Raw genomic sequence first — 23,142 nt, 5'->3', positions numbered from 1 at the left:
CACCCTGGGCGACAAGAGCAAAACTGCACCTCAGGGGAAAAAAGAAAAGAAAAGAAAACCATGGCCCATGGCCATAATGCCTGGAAAAGCTATTTGAAGACACTAAAAACAAAACAGTAGCAGGTGGATTGGGGAAGAACACCAGAAATTGAAGTACTGCCAAATTATCAATGAATTTACATTGTTTCTCCTTCATTACTTCTGGATTTGAACTCAACACAGCTTGAAATCTAAAAGTTGGCACTGTTTTGCAAGCAGTGAGAGTTCTAATGTAAGCCCTCTAGTTCTGGCTGGGGAGTTGGAACCGAACACTCCTAATGCTTAGAGGATATTTAAATCTCCCATTTCCTCCATGCTGTCAAAGTTGAGTCCCCAGGGAATCAATTCTACTCAGGTGATACTGTTGCTGCATCTGGAACCCAGAAGCACAAAACTCTGAGACAGAGGGACCTCCTCTCCAGTAGGTGGGGCTGCATTCCTAGGACTGCATTCTGGCTTTTCTCTCTGCATCTTTCCTCACTTGAGAAAGGATATGGGAGTGTGTGACAGAGAAGGAGTAACCAGAACCTCAAGTTTCTAGCCAGAGGCCCAAAAAAACACATGCCAGAGAATCAAAAAGTACTAAGTAGCTTGCAGAAAGAAAAGAGATGAAGAAAATGACTCCATAAAAATTGTTTATATATTCCAGGTTTATCTTAGCTTGTATGTCTAGATCTAGTTATACTTAGCATATCAAAGACTTTGAGAACTAACATAATTGATAGACAGCTGCCTGGGTTCCAGAAACTTGGAATAAATCTGAGGAGCACGCAAAGCTTTCAAACTCTTCTATTGGAACCACAGAACACCACTGAACCTGCAGTGTGAACCAGATCAGTTAGTTGTTGGCTGAAAACGAAAATATCAACATTTTCTACAGAATTTAAGAAAAACACAGTCTTATAATACTTAAAATGTGAAGAATACAATCCAAAATTACTTGGCATATGAAGACCCATGGACATTTCAACTCCTATGAGAACAGACAATCAACAGACACCCATGCCAACATGAAATATATGTTTGAATTATCTTACAAAGAATGAAGGTATATATTTTTAAAAGCATGCAGGCCAGGCACGGTCACTCACACCTGTAATATCAGCAGTTTGGGAAGCTGAGACCAGCAGATGACTTGAGGTCAGGAGTTGGAGTCCAGTCTGACCAACATGGTGAAACCCCATCCCTACTAAAAATACAAAAATTAGTGGTGATGCATGCCTGTAATCCCAGCTACTTGGGAGGCTGAGGCAGGAGAATCGCTTGAACCTGGGAGGTGGAAGTTGCAGTGAGCCGAGGTCACGCCATTGCATTCCAACCTGGGCAACAAGAGCGAAACTCCATCTCAAAATAAATAAATAAATAAGCAAAAAAACAACCTAGATTATTATTTCAACAAGTGTTAAAAACAGAAGTTATCAGCAAAGAAATTGGGATTAAGTAAAAAAGCAGCTGGAAATTTTAGAAATGAGAGGTAACTCCAACAAAAACTTGTAGGTTATGCCGGGTGCGGTGGCTCACACCTGTAATCCCAGCTACTGGGGAGACTGAGGCAGGAGAATCGCTTGAACCTGGGAGGCGGAGGTTGCGGTGAGCGAGATCGCACCATTGTACTCCAGCCCGGGCAACAAGAGGGAAACTCCATCTCAGAAAAAACTTGTAGGATAACGTCAGTGACATCAGTGGGGGAATGGAGATGACATATGACATATGATCAAGTTCAGTGAACTTTAAGATGGATGAGTAGAAATTACCAATAGTGACAACAGAGAGAAAAATATTGAAGGAAAAAGAACAGAGGTAGAGGAACCTAAGGGAAAATGACAATCTAAAATGCTTGTCATTGAAGGATAAGCGAATGTGATGCTAAAGAAAACTGAAGTAATCATAGCTGAAAACTCCCAAACTTTGACAGATTACTAAAACCTGAAGATTTCAGAAGCAAAGCAAACTTCAGTGGGGTGATTCCATATTACATTTTTTACAAAAAATATAAAAGCAGTCAGATAAAAATGACACATAATCTCTAGTGGAACAGTGATTCAATAATGGTGGCTTTCTCATCAGAAACTATGGAGGCCAGAAAGAAGAGCCATGGCATTTTTCAAGTGCTGAGCGGAAAGAACTGCCAGTCTAGACTTCTACATTCAATAAGAATATCCTTCAGGGATAAAGGCACTCTCAGATGAAGAAAAACTAGGAATCTGCTGCCAGCTGGCCATCCTTAAAAATTACACAAGGAAGCTGTTAAAACAGAAAGAGAATGATATCAGAAGGAAACTTGGAGCATCAGAAATGAAGGAAAAGCAAAAGAAATAGTAGATGTATTAGAAAATAGAATATTCTCTTATACTTAAATTCTTCAAAATATGTTTGATATATACAAGGAAAAATATTAAAACGTATAGACTATTCTCTATTTAAATTCTTTAAAATATGTTTGATATAGAAAAGGAAAAAATACATAAAAGTGTCTGATTGAATTCTCCATGTATGTATAAGCAAGCTATGGGATAAAGTGGAGAGGGTAAAGGAATCTAAGATATTAACAGCTATACATTCCAAATGAAATGGCAGAATACTCACTCTAAGTGATTGTGAAGAGTTGACTTGCTTTATCAGAAAAGTAAACTTCAGAGCATAGAAAATTACCAGAGACAGAGTTACACCACATAATGAGAAATAGGATAAACTTTCCAAGAAGATATAAGAGTTCTAAATATATATACACCAAACAACAGAGATGCAACATACATGAAGCAAAACCAGACAAAACTGAAAACAAATAGATATCTCCACAAAGTTGATGACTTCAACATGCACACCTCAGTAATATATGAATCTACTAGGTAGAAAATCAACAAAGATATAAAAAAACTAGTCAGTGCCATGAACCAACCAGATTTAACTGATGTTTACAGAACATTCCACCTAAAAACAGCAGAAGGCACAAGTGCACATAGTTCATTCATAACAAAAATATATTCTGGGTCATAAAACAAACTCCAAAGTTTAAATCATTTGGAATTAATCAAAGTGTCATCTCAGATCATGATGCAATGAAACTAGAAATCAATATCAGAAAGACAACAAAAAAAAAAATCCAAATCCATGGAAGTTAAACAACATACCTTTAAATATGCCATGAACCACAGAGGAAGTCTCAAGGGAAATTAGAAAATATTTTGAAATGAGTAAAAATAAAAAATATGGCATAATGAAAATTGTAAAATTCAGCTAAAAGACTGCTTAGAGAGAAATTTATAGCATTAAGTGTTTATATTAGAAAAGAAGAAAGAGCTCAAATCACTAACCTAAGCTTCCACCTTTAGGACTGGAAAGCCAAGAGTAAAATAAACTCGAATTGAGCCAAATTAAGGAAATAATAAAGAGTAAAATTCAATGAGATTGAAAACCAAAAACAGATGAAATTAGTGAAATCAAATCTAATTCTTTGAAAATATTTGTAAAATGCATTCAAGACTGACAGAGTAAAAAAAAAAAAAAAAAAAAAAAAAAAAAAAAAAAAAGACACAAATTACCAATATCAGGAATTGAAAAGAAATGGGACTACAAGGCCTTCCGGGATAATAAGGGAGCACTAGAAACAACTCTGTGGGAATAACTTCAACAACTTAGATGTAATGGACCAATTCTTCCAAAAACATAAACCATCAAAGCCTACCCAAGATGAAATAAATCGTAAGAATGGTCTTATGACCATTAAAGTAATTGATTTAATAGTTTAAAAAAATATTTTATAAACCTACCCCAAAATCTGAAAAATAAACTTCCAGGCCTAAATATGGTTTCACTGGTTAATTGAATTAAATATTTAAAGACATTAGACTAATTCCATAGAATCTTTTCTAGAAAATGGAAGAAAAGGAAATGTATCCCAACTTATTTTATGAGGCTGACATCAAACTGATACCATAATCTGACAAGGAAAAAAAAAACTACACAATATTCCATATATATATACACACACACACATATATATACACACACATATATATATACACACACACGGATATTCCATATATATACACATGGCTATATATATACACACACACGGATATTCCATATATATACACATGGCTATATATATACACACACGGATATTCCATATATATACACACGGCTATATATATATACACACGGATATTCCATATATATATATGGAATATATATATATGGAATATATATATATGGAATATCCGTGTGTGTGTATATATATCTGTGTGTGTGTATATATATATACATACATATATACATATGTCCATTTGTGTGTGTGTATATATACACAAATACAAACTATATTAACAAAGTGATTCCAGCAATATATAAAAAGCATAATACAAAGCACCACGTGGAATTTACACTAGAAATACAAGACTAGTTCAATACTCTGAAAATAATTAATGTAATTGACCATATTAATAACCTAAAGAAGGAAAGCTGCATGGTCATAGAAATTTAAACAGAAAAAACATTTGACAAACAGCGTCTATTCATGATAAAAACTCACAACAAACTAGGACTGAAGGGAATATCCTCAACCTAAAATTTGGCATCTAGGAAAATCTTATACCTAAGAATATACTTAGTTGTGCAGTATTGAATGCTTTTCTCTTCAGCTTAGTGGCAAACTCAACATTCCTGTTAACCTAGTAGAAGTTCTGGTCAGTGGAAAAGGCAAGAAGAAAATAAAAAGTGTACAAATTGGAGAGGAAGACATAAAAGTGCCATTTGTGGAAGATATAACACTCTACATAAAAATCGCAAGAAATCTACAAGAAGTTTCCCAAAACTAATAAATGAAGTTAGTAAATCACAGGATACAAGATCAGCACTCATTAATCAAGTGTATTTCTTTTTTAAAAAAAATGATTTATTATCTTATAGTTGTGAAGGTCATAAGTTCAAAATGGGTCTTACTACACTCCAGTCAGTGTGTCAGTGGAGCAGAATTCATTCTAGAATGGATGCTTGAAGAGGTTCTGAAGGCTCAAAGAGAGAATTCATTCCTAGGCATTTTCTGCCTCTTAAAGCCACCCACATTCCCTGATCTATGACTACGTGAGTCTGACCTCTGCTTCATTGTATAGTCTCCTTCTCTGCCTCTGATCTTACTGTTTTTCTCTTACATGGGCCTCAGTGATTACATTGGGCCCACCCAGATAATTCAAGATAATCTTCCCATCTCATGGTCTTCAACGTAATCATATCCTAAGTACTATTTGCCAAGTGATGTAAAGTATTCAGATTCCAGGGATTAGGACACAGACGTCTTTAGGGACCATTATTCTGTCTACCACAAGTTGAAAGAGTTCTTTACATATTCTGATATTATGAATGCTAGAACCTGACAAGGTGTATGATTTGCAATTTTTTTCTCCCATTCTGTGGATTGTTTTTTCATTTATTATATGTCCTCTGATGCACCAAAAGTTAGAATTTTCATAAAGCCTAAATTATCTATTTCTTCCTTTGGTGGCTTTGCTTTTGGTGTCATAACTATAAGAGTTTTATAGTACTCTCTGTAACTTCTAGGTTTTTTTATACATTTTGAGTTAATTTTTCCATATGGTGTAAGGCAACAATTTTGAGTTAATTTTCCATATGGTGTAAGGTATCAGTCCAATATCATTCCAATGTCTCTGCATCATTAGTTGAAGAGACGATTTTTCTCCATTGAATTATTTTGGTACTCTAATCAAGTATATTTCTATACAGTAGAAATGCAGACTGGAAACCATAAAATTTTTAAAATATCATTTAAAATAACTCCAGAATTGAAGTATTTATGTATAAATGTAACAAAACACATACAGTGTAAGTTTATAGAAAACTAAAAACTCTAATAAAAGATATAAAGAAAAAGAAATAGTCATACTGTCTTCAAGGAATAGAAGACCCAACATAGTAAACATGTCAACATGTAAATTCTCCATAAATGCATATATGGATTGTGTGTGTGTGGTGTGTGGTGTGGTGTGTGTATATACCAATTTAAACCTTAGCAGAATTTTTGTAGATATGGGTAAGATATTTCACAATGTATTTGTAAAGGCAGAGGGACTAGCCTATGCAAATCAGTTTTGAAAAAGAAGTAGATGTCTACATATAAGAAATGAAATTTGACTTAAATACCTTAAACGAAAAACTCAGTAAAAGGCATGAGCAAACACTTCACTAAAGAGGGTACAAGGATGAGAAATAGGCACATTAAAAGATGCTTAACATTCTTAGCTATTAGGGAAATGCAAATTAAAACCATGACATGATAGTGCTACCCCTCCTATTTTAACTTCAATAAAAATTGTTACAAGAGCAAGGAAAGTAACAGATGTGGAATAACTTGAAATTTTGTAAATTGCAGTTTGAAATACAAAATTGTACAATCACTGTGGGAAACAGTTTGGCAGTTTCTTATAAATGCTGATTTGTTCTAAAATATAACCCAGTGTCCATTTCTGGATAAATATAACCCTGTGTCCATTGCTGGATATTCACGCTAGAGAGATGAAAATTTATTTCCACATAAGAGCCTGTACATTAATATTTATAGCGGCTTTACTAATAAGTGCTGAAACCTGAACACCATCCAAATGTCCGTAATGTGATGGATGGATAAACAAACTGTGACACATCTAAACAATGGCATAATATTTATAAAAAATAATGAACTTTTAATATACATTAAGAACTTGGACAAATATCAGAGGCATTATGCTCGGGAATGAAGCCACACGCAAAAGGTTGATACCATAGTATTTCATGTACATTCTATTCCCTCCCAACAAAAAGAATCCACTCGCACACAGCAAAGGACAAGGATGGAGAACTGATCAGTGGTTGGCAACAGTTATGGGTAGGGAAGGGGCAGTGACGGAGGGTAGGGAAGGGGCAGTGACAGAAAGATAGCAGAAGGGAGTTTTGGGCAGGGGGTGATAGAACTATTGTGTGTCCTGATGATGTTGATAGCTACACAAATATATACATGTGTCTAAAATTTATGGAATGTCATGCATGATACATCAATGGAAAAAGTTTATGATATAAAAATGAAACTTAAAAGACACTATTTTCACTGGCATCAAAAACATTAAATGTCTAAGATAAATCTAATAAAAGAGCATATTATTCTATACAGTTAACCATAAACCATTAATGAGAGAATTAAGAGAGACCTAAATAAAGGTCAGCATATCTATATTTATGGTTTAGAAGACTCTGTATTGGAAACAGGACAATTATCCATAAACTGATCTGCAGAGTCAATGCAACTCCCTATCAAAATTTCAATGGTTTTTATTTGTTGTGAAAATTTACAACCTCATCCTAAATTGTATGTAATATGTACATGACTGAAAATGGCTAATGCATTTCTAAATAAAAAGAAGTTTGAAGAACTTCCTTCACTGGATATCAATGTTTATTGGAAAGCTACAATGAGAAGGATAGTGGTATTGAAACAAGGGTGCAGTAAAAGTCAGTGCAACTGATTAGAGTCTAGAACAAAGCCAAGCATATATACACATTAGGTTAGTGACAAGCAGGGCAGGTGGAGCAGTGAGGAAACATAGTCTTGTGAATGAGTAGTGTTGGAGTCATTGGATACTCATATGAGAAGAAAAGAAAACTTGTCCTCTTCTTCACACAACACCCAACTGTAGTAGATTATAGATTTAAATATAAAAGGCAAGAGAATAAAACTTCTGAACATAAATAAGCAGGGCTATTTTCCTGACTTCAGAGATAGAATTTAATAGGATTTTAAAAGCACTATTCACATGAGTCTTTCCTGAGCAAGATGACAGCATAGGAAGCCCTGGACCCTCCTTCCACCCTGTGATCTCACCAATTCAGCAACAAAGCATGGACAAATTTCCTGTGATATCCAGAATGCGGAAACTAGCTGAGAGGCTCTGGCACAAAACTACCCACGTCAAAGTCAGTAGGGAAATTTAAGACACCCTCTTGCCATAATCCCTGCCCTTGACACTGTGCCTTATAATTGCAAGGAAACCCCCAGCTCCTGGATTTTCCTTGGGGAGGGAAAGAGATGGACTGTGCATCCAGAACCCCACTTTGCTGGGAGATACCTGGAGGATGGGCTTCTGTCTAGCCTGTCTCATAGTGATGATGCACCTGCATAATCTAGTCACCTGCAAGTCAGTGAGAACAGAGATGAGAGTTTGATCTAATATGCAGCTAGTCGCACAGCCCTCCCTCCAGCTCGATGCAGACCAAATAGCTAAAAAACAAAGCAAAAAACAACAATGAAAACACACACACACACACAAACCCAAATGTCAGTTTCTCCCTGGAGAGGGGAAAAAACTTAGACAAGGAATTCAATGATTCAGCGTTTCTGGAGGCAGCCTGAGGAACTGACTTACGTCTTGCTTGTTCTCAGAGCACTGATGGGAAACGGTGTATTCTAGATGCCTGGGGGCTGCTTAAAACCCAGAAAACAGGTTGGACTAACACAAAGGTCGGAGAGGCTCCTGAAATCTCTGCTTGGGCTGATTATAAGGGTCTTCTGTATGAGGCTAGTCTCTGAATATTGGGAGAGGTAGCTGTTTCATCTAATGTGCAGACAACACAGAGAGTCAAGGAAAATGAAGAAACAGGGTCATATTTCCCATACAATGGAACAAAATAAATTTCAAAAAATTGACCTTAATGAAATGGAGGCATATGATTTGCCTGAAAAAAATTTAGAGTAACTGTCATAAAGATGCTCACAAGGGTAAGGAGAACAACTAATGAATAAAGTGAGAATTTCAGCACACAGAAAATATAAAGTATCAAATAGACATTACAGAGCTGAAGAATAATAACTGAGCTGAGAAATTCACTTGAGGGGTTTAACAGCAGACTAGATCGAGCAGAAGATAGAATCAGTGAACATGAAGACGGGTCACTGGAGATTATCCAGTCACAGGAGCAAAAATAATAATAAAAAAGAGTAAAGCTTCAAAGATTTAAAAGACATTATCAAGCGGATCATGGATTATGGGAATCCTGGAAGAAAAGAGAAAGAGAAAGACCAGAAAGCATATTCAAAGAAACAGTAGCTAATTTTTTTCTAAATCTGAAGATGGACATGGTCTAGATCCAGGAAACCCAAGTAACACTAAATAAAATGAATCCCAAAAATGCATCCTGAGATACATTATAATCAAATTGCCAAAAGTCAAAAAGCATTTTGAAAAACAGCAAGAGAAAACCAAGTTGTCACACAAGGAAACCCCGTAAAACTGAGTGGAGTTTCCAGCAGAATCCTTACAGGCCAAAAGGGATTCAGATGATGTATTCAGAGTACTAAAAGAACTGGAAACCAAGAATTCTACGCCTGGCAAAACTGCCCTTTAAAAATGAGGGGGAGGTAAAGATGTTCAAAAGCTGAGAAAGCTCCTCACTACTAGGCCTGCCTTACAGGAAATGTTAATACCTTCAAGATGAAACCAAAGGACACTAAACAGCAACATTATAACATAAGAAAGTAAAAAAATCTCATTAGTATAAGTAAATATATAGACAAATATGACTATTATTGTAATAATGGCAAGTAAATCACTTTTAATTCTAGTCTAAAAGTTAAAAAAGTATAAAATAACTATAACTAAAATTATGTTAATGGGTGCATAATATAAATGGATGTAATGGACTCACTTCATATTTAAAGACATACATATAGGCTAAGAATGAAGGATGGAAAAAAAAAACAAACTCCATGCAAATGGCAACCAAAAGAGAGGAGGGGTGGCTACCTTTATATCAAGCAAAATAGGCTAATTCAAAAATGGCTGCAAGACACAAAGATGGCCGTAATGTAACGATAAAAGAGTCAATTCATCAGAAATTTGTAATATATACACCCAACATCAGAGCACCGAAATACATGAAGCAAACATTGATGGAACTGAAGGGAGACACTGGTAGAAATACATAATAGTAGAAGACTTCAGCACCCCATTTTCAATACTGGATAGACCAACCAGACAGAAAATCAACAAAGGAATAGTAGACTTGAATGCTGTAAATCAAATGGACCTAACACGAATGTACAGAACATTCCACCCAATGGCAGCAGAATCTACATTTTTCTCAGGTGCACATAAAATATTCCCCAGGATAGATCACATGTTAGATCGCAAAGCAAGGCTCAACAAATTAAGAACAATGAAATCATACCAAATATATTTTCCAACCATAATGAAATGAAGTGGTATCAGTAGCAGAAAGAAAATGTAAAATCAGGCCGGGCGCGGTGGCTCAAGCCTGTAATCCCAGCACTTTGGGAGGCCGAGACGGGCAGATCACGAGGTCAGGAGATCGAGACCATCCTGGCTAACATAGTGAAACCCCGTCTCTACTAAAAAATACAAAAAAACTAGCCGGGCGAGGTGGCGGGCGCCTGTAGTCCCAGCTACTTGGGAGGCTGAGGCAGGAGAATGGCCTGAACCTGGGAGGCGGAGCTTGCAGTCAGCTAAGATCCGGCCACTGCACTCCAGCCTGGGCGACAGAACGAGACTCTGTCTCAAAAAAAAAGAAGAAAATGTAAAATCATAAGCATATTAAAATGAATATTTTTGAACAACCAATAGGTCAAAAATATCTTGAGACCAATGAAAATGAAAGTATAACATACCAATACTTATGGGATATGGGGAAAGCAATACTGTGAGGGAAGTTTATATAATAAAGAAATAAACACCTGCATTACAAAGGAAGAAATATCTGAAGTAAACAACCTAACTTTACATCTCAAGGCACTAGAAGAAGAACTAGGCCCAAAAATAGTAGAAGGAAGGAAATAACGATGAGAGGATAAATAAAGAATAGAAAAACAATGGGAAAAATCCACAAAACTAAGAGTGTTTTAAAAAGATAAACAAAATTGGCAAACCTTTAGCTAGACTAAGAAAAGAAAGAAAAAAGAAACTCAAATAATGAAAATCAGAAATAGGTAAGTGGGATTACATCAAACTAAAAAGCTTTTGCACAACGAAGGAAATGATCAACAGAGTGAAAAGGCAACCTTTAGTGAAGTCCTACAATTTAATATGTACAGTATTAATAAACTGATTTAAAAATGGGCTAAAGACGTGACTATACATTTCTCCCAAGAAGACATACACATCACCAACAGGTATATGAAAAGATGTTCAACGTCACTAATTATCAGGGAAATGCAAATCAAGACCGCGAGGAGTTATCGCTTCACATCTTACAATGGCTATTATCAAAAATTCAGAAGTCAGCAAGGGTTGGCAAGGATTTGGAGAAATTGGAGCCCTTCTACACCTTTGGGGGAATGCAGAATAATACAGCCAGTGCGGAAACCAGTATGGAGATTCCTCAAAAGTTAAAAGTAGAACTACCATATAATCCAGCAATTCCAGCTTTCAGTATTTATCCAGAAGCATTGAAATGAGGATCTTTCAAAGCTATCTTAGCACTCCAGTGGTTGTGGCACCAGTAGGAATAACCAAGATATGAAAACAACGTAATGTTCATTGGCACATGGCTAAAGAGAATGTAGTATATACATTCAATGGAATTATTTAACCTTTAAAAAAGAAGAAAATTCTGCACTATGTGACAACACAGTGAGCCTTAAGAACATCATCTAAATGAAATAACACAGTCACAGAAAAATAGTTATAGCAGTGATTCCACTTATGTGAGTTATTGAAAATAAACTCATGTAATCAGAGAGTACAATGGTTGTTGCCAGGTACTGCAGGGAGGGAGAAATGGAAAATTTCTAATCAACGAGCATAATGTCTCAATTATAAAAGATGAATAAGTTCTCTAGATCTAATGTACAACACTGTCACTGTATTTAACAACACTTAAAAAGTGTATCGTACGCTTCAAATTTGTTAAGACAGTAGACCTCATGTTAAGTGTACTTACCACAGTAAAATAAAATTTTTCAAAACCACTACCTATAAAGTGAATGAGTGAGAAATTGGACATTAAAATCAATAGTCTTATTTTAAAAAGATTTAAAAGGGAGAAAAGGAAACTACAAGGTAAAGTTATGTGCAACATCTGTAAGTGACAACAGATTAGCATGTCATTGAGACCTTTCTTTGAGTGAACTACTTCAACCTTGTGCTGAGTGTTTACTTTAGAGTGTCTAGATAAATCGTAGGTTAAATAATTTAATGCCTTTAGCAATCAGAGAAGCCAGAACTCTCTTGAGAGGGACAAAATCTACATATTAAATACAGAACTACAAATCTGGAAGACTTATTGCAGTTTTCAAAATATATGATCTTTCATGTATATGTAACCATTGCAGTAGAAGGTCTTGGTGTAAAATATAGTGATGTGTTTGGAGACACTTTAGAAAAAGGTATTGTATAGACATATTCCCGTTACCATGAATGTTGGGTAATTGGACCTTGGCAAATTGGACCCTGAACACTTAAGAATTTTCTTCAAAGGCATTCTTCCTCTTATGGTGACAAATACAAGCAACATTATTTTTATTCACAGTATGAATACCCTATGGAATATTGCACTTTAAAATAATTTTGGTAATACCATTTTTATAAGATGCATTCATTATACAACTGTTCACTTTGCAAATAATTAAAATGTTCTTAGATTTATGTGCTGATTTCCTATGAAGCCTATATGTAGCTTATAAAAGTATATATTCATTTACTTATGTTTTTTGATGTTAATTTCTCCTTTTGTAGCTCAAGCTACTTTATATCTTTGAAAATATCTATCTTTTGGTCTTTGTAGATGCAGCATTCCACATTATTAACATAACCTGGGAAGAGTTCTTTTTGTAAGCGTTTGTCTGATACATCTTGACAACTCTGAATACTATTTTCCTTCTATTGTACTTGTAAATTTCATTTCCTTATTCTGCTTTATAATTAAATGCTATTTCAGCAAACATAAAAAATGCAAAAATGGTTAAACTGTCTTCAAGTTGAAAAGAAAATGCATCTTTCTTGACACCACCTTTGGATAGAAAATTGGGAAATCACAAAGACTACCTCGCAAGGTCATTGGTCAGATTAAAGAAATAATACCTGTCAAATAATATAGTAACTGCACAATAAATGTGAACTGCTTATGATTTAAAGTGTTTAAGATTGTAGTCCAATAGTATACTCTATGCTTTTAACTTATGAACATTTTTTTTATGTGGGGGAAATTCCCCTGAATGATGAGGAATTTGGTTCATTTTAGGTGGATGGAGTTTCCAGCATGCCGTTCAATTTCTATCAAGGCTATGGCTGTGAAACTAAGAGTGTGGTTTCATTAAATGGTGCTTTTAATCTGCATTAGTTTATGTGAGAAAGTGGTGGATTTTGTTTTTTCTTTTTTCATTCCAGTTTCCTTTCAGTTTCCAAATTAAATGCCCTTCTTAAATATTTGCAGAGAGTCTGAAAATTTTAGTGAGAGGAAGATTAACAAAGTCTCAGCAGTGTCTTGTGAGGTTACGAAGTACTGTCTATTGTCTGTACAGAAAAATCTTCTCACTTTTGCTAAGCCTAATCCCTGAATTTATGGTTTGCACTGCTTTGATTGATTTATTTGTCTTTCTAGGTCAGAGGTGTTGAATTCTGGTGCCCTTTGGATCCCCTGCCCATCTTGATAATAATTTTCCTGGCCTCTCCTTGTGTATTTCCACCCCTCTTCCTTTCAGTCCATGCCAGCTCGCATTTCTTCTATGTTTCTGTCCTCTTAGCCTGGCATGGCAACTCTGACTTCTCCACCCTCTCCATGGTGACCTCCTGAGGGTGCCATCTCCCGTAAGTCTTGCAGCGAGTTGGCACTGCCCCCCAATTCCATGGCAGGGACTGCTGGGAAGAAACGTCAACGGCATCTCCTCTGATGACCAGCTCAGGCTAATCCTGTTTGTTTTTACCAATGTGTCGTGGCCTGCTAGTATGCAAGCCTGGGAATCTGCTGCTGCCATTTCCTGTGATGGCCACTGTTTCTCTTTATCTCAATTTCTTCTTCATCAGCCAGACTCAGCCAGACTTCCTTCAGAGGGGCTTTGTGTTTGAGAGGCCTCTCTAGGAGGCCCGTCCTCATCTTTGGAGAACTGGCAGCTGTCACAAGGCAAGGCTAATAATGTTCAGTCTAAATATTTTTTAAAAAGAACATTTCAGTCCGAGGGTAAAACGTGATTTGGCAATGTGATTTCACTTGGGATGGTCACCGACTGTGACCAACTTCACGCTGGTGAAGCATTTAGAATGACTTAAATCATTTTCTAATGGAAAAACCAAACCTTTTGGAGCTAAAAAAAAATTAAAAAGTGATTAAGAGGTTTTTTTCAAGAAATCCCAGATAGGGCATCATTTTCCTGATTTAGACCCTGTGAGCAAGAAAGGCATGGAAAGACTTCTGCACATCCTTAGCTCACGCAGTTTAAATCGGCCACTGTTAACACGTCCTGCCATACAGCAACACTCACTGCGTTCAAAACACGAAACACTAAAGTGTGGAATCCGGAGCTTTTGCCGTTGTTGATAGGATAAAGAACCCATGCCCATTCTTCAAGGCTACAAAAGCCCTAAATTACTTACAATACAAACTGTGCTCCTGTCAAGCAGCTGCTACAGCTTCTCTTACAGAGTATTAGAGTAAACCAGCCCCGTTCTAATGCTCTCACGATTCCCTTCTGGGTGGCCATGCACACCTATGAGCACTCTGGAAGGGCACTGAAAGCAGGAGCCTCGGGAGCCTGTGTGTTTAAATATTAAAATATAACCCAGTGTGGAACTGGAATCATTTTCTTCAGGCACAGGAAAGCCACATCTTTTTTTTCCTCCTTCCACTCTTACCTTTATAAGGCCTTGTGTAAAACTGTGTCCCAAAGAGGAGATTTACTTCTTTAACCTCATCAGTAATACTCACCATTAATACAAAGGGTCCCCTCAGATGGGACTTGCACCTGCCGGGAAGGTGGGGCAAAGACTATGAGTCCCACCTCCTTCCAGTAGAGCTACCTGGGACACCATGTGATTATGCTCTGAATCACTAAGGGGAGGCCTGAGTCCAGCAGCTAAAACATCTGCTTCTGAGACAGTCAGAAATTCCACCCCATCCCTGGCTCACATCCTGAGCCGACTGTGCCCAGGGAACGTTGCGGATCCTCAAGTCAGGTTTTGAATCAGTGCATTTACTGTGTGTTTTTTTTTTTTTTTTTAATCCTGGAGGGCATTCAAATGTTTGCAATATGTCCTCTTCACACTGTGTCTAGCTGTGGATCCCAGAAGAGTAGTTCCAGGAATGGGGGCTAGTACTAAGGGCAGAGCTCCACCTCCTGCCTCCCTCCTCCTCTCTGGGGGTCTGAGGGTCCAAGGCTAGCCTCTCACTATTGCTGAATGCGGTAGTTAGAAACCATTTGGACCAGAGCACAGAAGCGTGGTGACCAGGACCTGGGAACACAGGAAATGAGGAGATGCTGGTCAGTGGTCCAGACCTGCAGTTCAGTTCTGCAGGTCTAAGGTACAGCAGGGAGCCTGTCGATAATACTGCATTGTGTACTTGAAATCTGCTAACAATATTGTATACTTGTAACTGGCTAGGAAGGTGGATCATAAATGTTCTCACCACCAAAAAAAAAAAAAGGCGACTGTGAGGTGATGGATGTGTTAATTAGCTTGTACATGAATGTCAAATCACATCATACACCTTGAACATAGAGAATTTTTATTTGTCAATTATAGCTCAATAAAGCCAGGGGGAAAAAAATGTCTGAAACCAACCTGGGGTCCAGTGAGCCTCAGTCAGTGCTCTCTTGATGATGTGGAGGGATAAGGCTTCTTAGTTCCTATCTGTAGAATGGGGATATATTCATATTGTTGTGAACATTGGGTAGAGTGGGGATATGTCAGTTATTTGGAATGTGGACTGACTCCTAGTAATTTGTAATAAGTGTAAGTTATTACCAATACAGGTCACTGTGGCGGGGCAGTCTCTGTGCAGAATGTGCAGATAGTTGTGATACGGCAGTTGAAGACATAGAGTGTTAACATAAGGAGAAAAAATAATGAGTAATATACCACGAGGAGGGGCAGGCTGTTGGCAAATGTGCCAATGCCACGGGAAGATGGGAGCCAGAAGGGCAGAGAGGACTGGAGGAGACCGGATAAGAGGGCGTCCAGGCGTGGGCAGAGCACCAACGGGACGGAGGAAGGGAGGTCTGTGCCCGGATATTGCGCCAGTGCGTGCACCACGGGGGTACAGTGACGGGTTGGTTTGTAAGCAAGCATGCTACATACAGCCTTGAGTTTCATGCAAATAATATTAACCCTAATTCTGTAGGCTCTGGGTAGCCATGATACATTTTTGAGTAACAGTAGTAGTTGGAGAATATAGCATCCGATGGGATGCGAATCTGAAAGCAGGCAGTGGGTGGAGGAGGGCAGAGGGGGAACTGCTAGGCAAGAAAGGAAACCGAGAAAAGGCTGGATGTCTACAGCAATGTGCAAGGGGCACCTACTTCCACCGGGGGTCCTGGCCCAGATCTGCCAGCATCACCCAGTCCCCAGGGCCTCCTAGCCAGAGGCGAACTTATCGCAGAGCCTGTAAAGGTTAAGCCCGAGGACCCCTCACTAACAGAAGCCTTCTCCCAGGTCTTGGGGGAGGTCGTAGCTGTGTGTTGACTTGGTCTTTTACTGCCTGTGATATTTACAAGTGCAAGATGTTTTATACAAGGCTGCTGTCTTTCACTCCTCTGACGTCCCCTGTCACCTGCTCCTTTTATTAAGGGCAGGTGATTATCACCTGGCTTAAGGGGATGCTTTCCAAACAAGGTTAGTGGAATATGGTGCACTGGAGATTTCTGCCTAGGATGAAGTGCACCCCAATGTTATTGCTGTCAAAGGTCCAGGGCTCCAGAGGTGTGGGTGGCATGAAGGAGAAACCTGGAGCTCACGGCTCGTGTATGGGAGCCCCAGACTTGACACGAAAGCAGCCTGAGCCTTTTTCCACACTGCAGAATCCTAAACATGCAGGTCCTAGTTCCAATAATGCTACAAGTTTAAGTAAACATCTAAAAACTGTTTATAATGTAATTCTGCTTCCCCGTGCTGGAGGAAATAAATATATTCTGAGCCTTGGTCCTAAAAACTAATGTTATTAAATCCTTGTCATGGAAAGTCGTGATCAAAGAGCTTGCAGCTAAAAGATGCAGGGCAGGTGAGTATGATGAATGAGGGCCAGTGATCAGATTAATAAAAATAAGATCTATTCCTTTTAGATGTGATTTTTGTGGTATTTGCAGTTTTAAAATATTTACATTTTTCTCATTAGAAACAAATATTGATTTTTTCATAATTCATATTAATTTATATTAATGTTATAATTTTCCATTCTTTTCCTAAAAATGGCCTGGGTTGCATTAACATCAGGTGACTGACATGGCCTCATTAGGGGAGCCACGTGCCCCTCTGTGGCATCAGGGCGTCACTCCCCGCTATGCTTCCCCGGGCCTGTCACTAACCCTTCACAACCTGCCCTGCTTGGAGCAGCCTTGGCCCTCTGGGCTCTGATGTGGCTCTCTGACTGCTGCACCCCTCACCTTTCCCACTTCAGCCTGGTGGTCTGGGGACCAGATCTCGCCCGGCCAACACAGAGCTCCCGTCTCTCCGACAGAGCCTCCTTGTCTGCAGGTGTCTGCCCTCCCGTGGTGCGGGGCCTTCACAGGGCACCCCAGACCCCACGGTGTACCTGTCCTCAAGGGTGTTAGTCTTTATATAAATCTAGCACAGTGCCCCACAGAGGACTCTTAATAAGGGAGGCGCCTGGGCTAAGCTGGGGAGAATGCTCAACCAGGCGGCCAGACCTTGGGAACACCCTTGTGCCCGTGAAGCAGGGACAGGGCCCCAGGGAGAGAGGGAGGCCCGCCGTCAAAACCATGTTTCCCAGGACAAATCCGAATAAATAACACATGAAAGAAACAAAAAAACATGTATTTGAGTTATACTTCCATACCTGAGAAGGAAGAAATAAAACTCGTTTTATTCTAATCACTGCATTATACATTGTTGGAGAAGAAATCTGACCAACCTTAAATTGGCAAGGGCCTATTCCTACCATTTTGTAAAGAAAACAGCCAGTGGCTTCTTTTCCTGATTTGTTTATCTAACTCAAGCTAACGAGCTGAGGCCCAATAGGGGGAAAGAGGCTCCGTTCCCAACAAGTGTCTCCTGCAACCAGAATCTCAAGGGTCCCATCCTGCGCTAATCTCCTTTTTCTCATTTGGCCCTCTTCTTTAATGAAGGAAGGGGCAAAAGTGTGAGGAAATAATTTCCACATTTTCTAGAAGCTACAGATGGATATTGTGAAGAAGCATAATTTTTCTTCTGTTTTGTCAAAATGCTCCGCGTGTCGCAGTAATTCATGGCTTATTTGGAAATTATTGAGCTCTGCAGTGACTGAAACAAATCATGAACTTGGGTTGTTCAAACCTGATGGTTTACATTGGAGGGTCCACACGAGTTTCATCCGTTAGTATTTCAGACACATCACTTTCATAGCATTAAGGAATTATATAGAATCTTTATTTTCAGATAGACATTGTAAGAATTTTTTTTCTTTGCCAAAAGGAAGATGATTAATGCCATTACAAAGAAAGTTTATGAGAGAAATAAAAATATTTCCCTGTGGGTGGGAAGTGTTTCTTCAACATTTAGTCAAATGTAGACACAATAAAACATCCACACCACGCACAGCCTCACTCTGCGTTAAAGTGGCGTTCGTGGCAGGATTTCAGAATGAAGAAGAGCTTGCACCCCAAACACCGTAGGATGCTCCCCTCTGCTACAGGGAAAGAGCACAGCCATGTGTGGGATGGGGGTGGGGATTCCCGCCTTGCTCTGCAAGCTTCCACCTCGTGGATGGTTCTCGAATACGTCATGCAGAATTCAGACCTGTGAAAGTCCTTCCAATAATGGAAGATGGGGCATAGGAAGAAGTCATCCCATCATGTTCTTCTTGCAAAAGCAAGATAGAGAAATGAGAAAAAAAAAAGGAAAGTTAGTTTCAAGAGGGAAAGGCTAACTCTAGGCAGGGATACGAAAATGTAAAATTTCAGAGTCGGAAGGTTCCTTACATTTGATCGAATCTGACACTTGCATTGTACGTATGAGGAGACTGAGGCACAGGAAGGTAAAGCGTGTCACACAGTTTGTGAACAAGGTGCATGTGGAGGACACTTCTGCACTGATGTTCTTCCACACGTCCTGAATCTAACACCCAGACTCAGCTGCTGCTGCCCCTCTCAGTCGCATCCAGGGAAGTGGATTTGGGCTGCGAGTTTAGAATAATTGGTACTTAGTAGCTGTGTGACTGGATGGAGGTTACTCAATGTCTTAGGCCTCAGTGTACCCTTGGAAGGAAGGGTGGTCGTTGTCTCTGTGTCAGGAACCCAGGCGCCTGTGCCTCCTGGGAGGAACGCTGGAACACGCCTTCCATCCAGCCCTGTGCTGTCCCGATCTCAAACTACATCTTAAAGTGCTTTATGGGGAAGGAGTCACAAAATGCTCCTTAATGGGGGTGAAGAGAGAAGATGAGGAGAAAAAGGGCAAACAAGAGGGCCCTGTTTGCTGGTCACTCTTTGTCTTACCTTGTGTATAGAATGAAAAGGCCCATTCAGAAATTGTTAGTGGAGGGTCCGGTAATTCAAAATACTTTTGATATATTGAGTAATGTTGGCAAAATTCTTCAAGTTTTCTGAGTTTGTTTCTCTGTTACACTTAGGTTAAACAAGCAAAAAGCTTTGAACAATTTCAGATTCCAAAATTCCGATGGGGCTTTTATAGAGAATATTGGTTACTTTGACATTATTGATCACATTGGCGGGCCCTGGATGTGCTTCATTCCTCAATCCAGTAAACTTGTGTTCAAAGAAAGAAGGAAGTAAAACTTAAAAATGCCCATATGTGCCTCCCTGACCATTCTCACATACTGAATTTTACAGTATTGAATATGTTCTCTGTGCCAATATAGCCTGTTACACATTTTAGTCAGAAATCATCGTGAAGCCCAAATCCCACCAGGATGGAGGGAAGGCGGCTGTCAGCTCACAATCTGTTCTGCAGGGATGCCTTTGAACTTGCTGCCTCACCATCTATATGCCTGGCTCACACGACACCTCACTGAGGTCTTGGCTTCTGTGTGGCCTTCCCATGTCTCCAGCACCTGCACACCCCAGCACCCTTTCCCTCCTTTTCCACTCTCAGTCTGGATGGGCTCCTCTGACAAACTGCTCTGGATGCTTCTCACCCAGGGCCCGTGGTTCACGTGAGTCAGCAGAGCTCTGCTCCACATGGTCCCTCAGGGCCTGAATGGGTGAGCAGGTCCCACATGGGCTCTTCCAGGGCCCTCCTAGGAGTGGCACACACCACTCTACCTGTGTTTCACCTTCTCATGAGTGAGGTGGCCACACCCAGCCCCAAACGGGGAATAGTCCTATCACACGCCTCAAGCAGGGAAGCTGCGGTATTTGGCGAATAGCACCAATGACTGTCATGATCTGTATCTAGCCGCTGAATATTAGCTTATCTCTTTCTCATCAGAGAAAAATGCACTTCTCCCATCTTCAAGAGAGGCAACTCAAAAGGTCAGCCTTGTCCTGGCCCAAGGTCAAGGTTGTGTATCCAAGTATATACCTGTCCTGGGAGAGACATCAAGTCTGGATGTGGTTTTCTTTGATCCACTGACCTGTCAACGCAGAAGACCTGTCTGACCTCCCTCCCGCTCCAAACACGCAGTGTGTGTCCTAAGGTGGAAAGGGCCAGCCTGAGTCCCCACTGGGCAGATCCTGATGGGCTGGGTTCCCGGAGGTGAGGTTTTTCTTAGATTCAGCTCTAATTCTTTCCCTAGGGCAGGGCCCCTGAGGCATGTTTTCTCTCTGACTCTTGCCTCCATCGTCTGGGAATGTATTGTTTTGCCGTTACCCATTTTTGGCGTGGTAAAGTGGGCGTTGGATAATACACCTGCCTTGGGGTCCAAGCGGAGGCTGTCGTTTGCCCATGGAAGACAGGCAGGCAGCAGTGCCCTTCAGTCTCAGGGAGTCATTTTCCTTCCTGACGTGTGGTTCCTTTGGCAGAACTTCCTTAACACTGAGCCAACTTTCTGCCTGCGGCCAGCCTCACGTGTGCACAGCCGCGTCTGAGTTCTCTTCTCCGGGCAATGCCAAGAGCTGCAGTGCATCTTTGCTTCTGCAGGCCAGCACCACTCCCTCTCCCCGGCTTTACTCTGGTTCTCTCTCTCTGAAGTATAGGTATCTGAGCCCTACAGCCTTCAGTGGAAGGGCCACACCCAGTTTCTTTCCCTTGAGCCATATTTGCATAGTTAAAGACGTTACAGGGTGGCAACTTAATCCATTGAGAGGCTTTAGCAATGGGTGTGATTATTTCTGCCACGTTGTTTCAGTAGGCTTTGGCACTGCCAGCTGTGCTCCATGTTCTGCTGTAGAGGTGAGGACGAGAGGCACTTGCCTCTCCCAGCCCCGCCAGACCCCAAGTGCGCTTTGTCTTTCTTTCCTCTTTTATAACAGCTTTCAAATCACCGGGTTCTTTTGGAGATAATTTCCTTCCTGTGATAACTTACCAAGCACAGAGAATAGCACTCAACGCATTCTAATTACCATTCCTTTTCCCACCTCTGCCCAGAGAGCTACCCGCTCCTTAGACGGGTTCTGTCTCATTAGAGGTTTTGCCCATGTGAGACACCAGGCGTCTGGCCTCCAGTCCCACATTCGTGAGCCCTAAGCATCAATGCTACCTGCTTTCGTTTCGTTTCACCACTCTTTGAACCCCATTTTTGTATCAGTCAGCACGTGCTAGGTTATATGACAGAAGCACACATGCACACACTCACACACGCTAACACACACACCTTCACTGGTTCAGAGTCTGTCGGTGAGAGGCAGGCCACATTTTGGAAGGCGGGAACGAGGCTGAGGCCATTCATCCCCAAAGGCACATTCAGACAGGCACATGGACTTGGGAGGGTCCGTCTGGTTGCTGAGATGCCACACATGACCCGCCATGGCTGCTGAGCCTCGAGAGGCTTCTGGAAAAGCTTGCCGAGAACCTGCTCCCAGCTGCTGCTTTCCTGCCGTTTGCTCCCCCAACTGCGCAAATGCTTACGCGAGACTCACATTGCCTGTTCCATCATTCCCTCTGTGCTGGATGCCTGGATACCTTTTGTTTCCTCTCACTTGAATCCTTAGTAATGCACCAGCCTTATTTTTGTGTGTGGCGTGAATGACCACCAGCCTATTTATTTAAGGCCTGTCTTCCCTGAATAGAATATAAACTCTAGGAGGGAGGGGGTTTCTTGTTGGCACAGGGCTGGGTCTTCCTTGGTTTGAAAAGCGTGGCATACGCAGTGAAGGAAAGAAATGATGAATGAATGCATTAGTTAATGAAAGACCAGTTGAATTATAACCTGAAATTGAATTGCCTATCACGGAAAGATTCTAAAATGGGAAACTCAATGGAAACGGTAAATATGGGATTTGTTGAGAATCACAAAATTCAGATTCTGCAAAAGTGATACATTTATAATAGCTAATGCATAACAAAAATTATGAAAGGTATAAAAATCCCTTACAATCAGCCTCTACATCCCTCTTACCATGAACCTAAAATAATTCTTTAAACTGTGATGAGGGGAGTGGCCTCTGAGGCAGCCCAGTCTACAGGCACTTCTTTGGGTCTCCTCGAGTGCCCCTAGGATAGAATCAGCCTTGACTATTTGATGGCTGCAGTAAAGTCTTACTGGGCACCGTGAACACTGCAGTGTCTTCAACCCTGGGCCTTTGCCTCTGTGATTTGTACCTCTTCAGCCTGCACTTGGAATCAGCACTTGGCTTGGGTGGCTGTCCCCTCTACAGTTCTTGGTTGTTCTTTTTGTTTTGCTTTTTGTTGTTTGAGAAGACTCAAGCACAAATAGCCATAACGATTATATGACCGAGTATGCATGGATCACTTGCTCTCTGCCAGGCACTAAGGGTGCTCATTTAATCACTTCCTTTTATCTTCATAACACCTTGAGGAGGTGGATGCTATTGTGTCCCCCACTTTA

The 23,142-nt window shown here is 40.1% G+C and overlaps 1 protein-coding gene across 1 annotated transcript in view; it reads left to right on the top strand.

Moving 5' to 3' along the window:
* The window catches only part of GABRG3 (gamma-aminobutyric acid type A receptor gamma3 subunit), a 558,231-nt gene that overhangs the window by 320,603 nt on the left and 214,486 nt on the right, over positions 1-23,142 (top strand). The gene's annotated exons all lie outside the window — the stretch shown is intronic.

This window comes from Rhinopithecus roxellana, chromosome 5 (assembly GCF_007565055.1).
Source record: "Rhinopithecus roxellana isolate Shanxi Qingling chromosome 5, ASM756505v1, whole genome shotgun sequence".
Lineage (NCBI taxonomy): Eukaryota > Metazoa > Chordata > Mammalia > Primates > Cercopithecidae > Rhinopithecus > Rhinopithecus roxellana.
The sequence above is the reverse complement of the archived record's forward strand: the minus strand, read 5'-3'. Positions and strand labels throughout refer to the sequence as shown.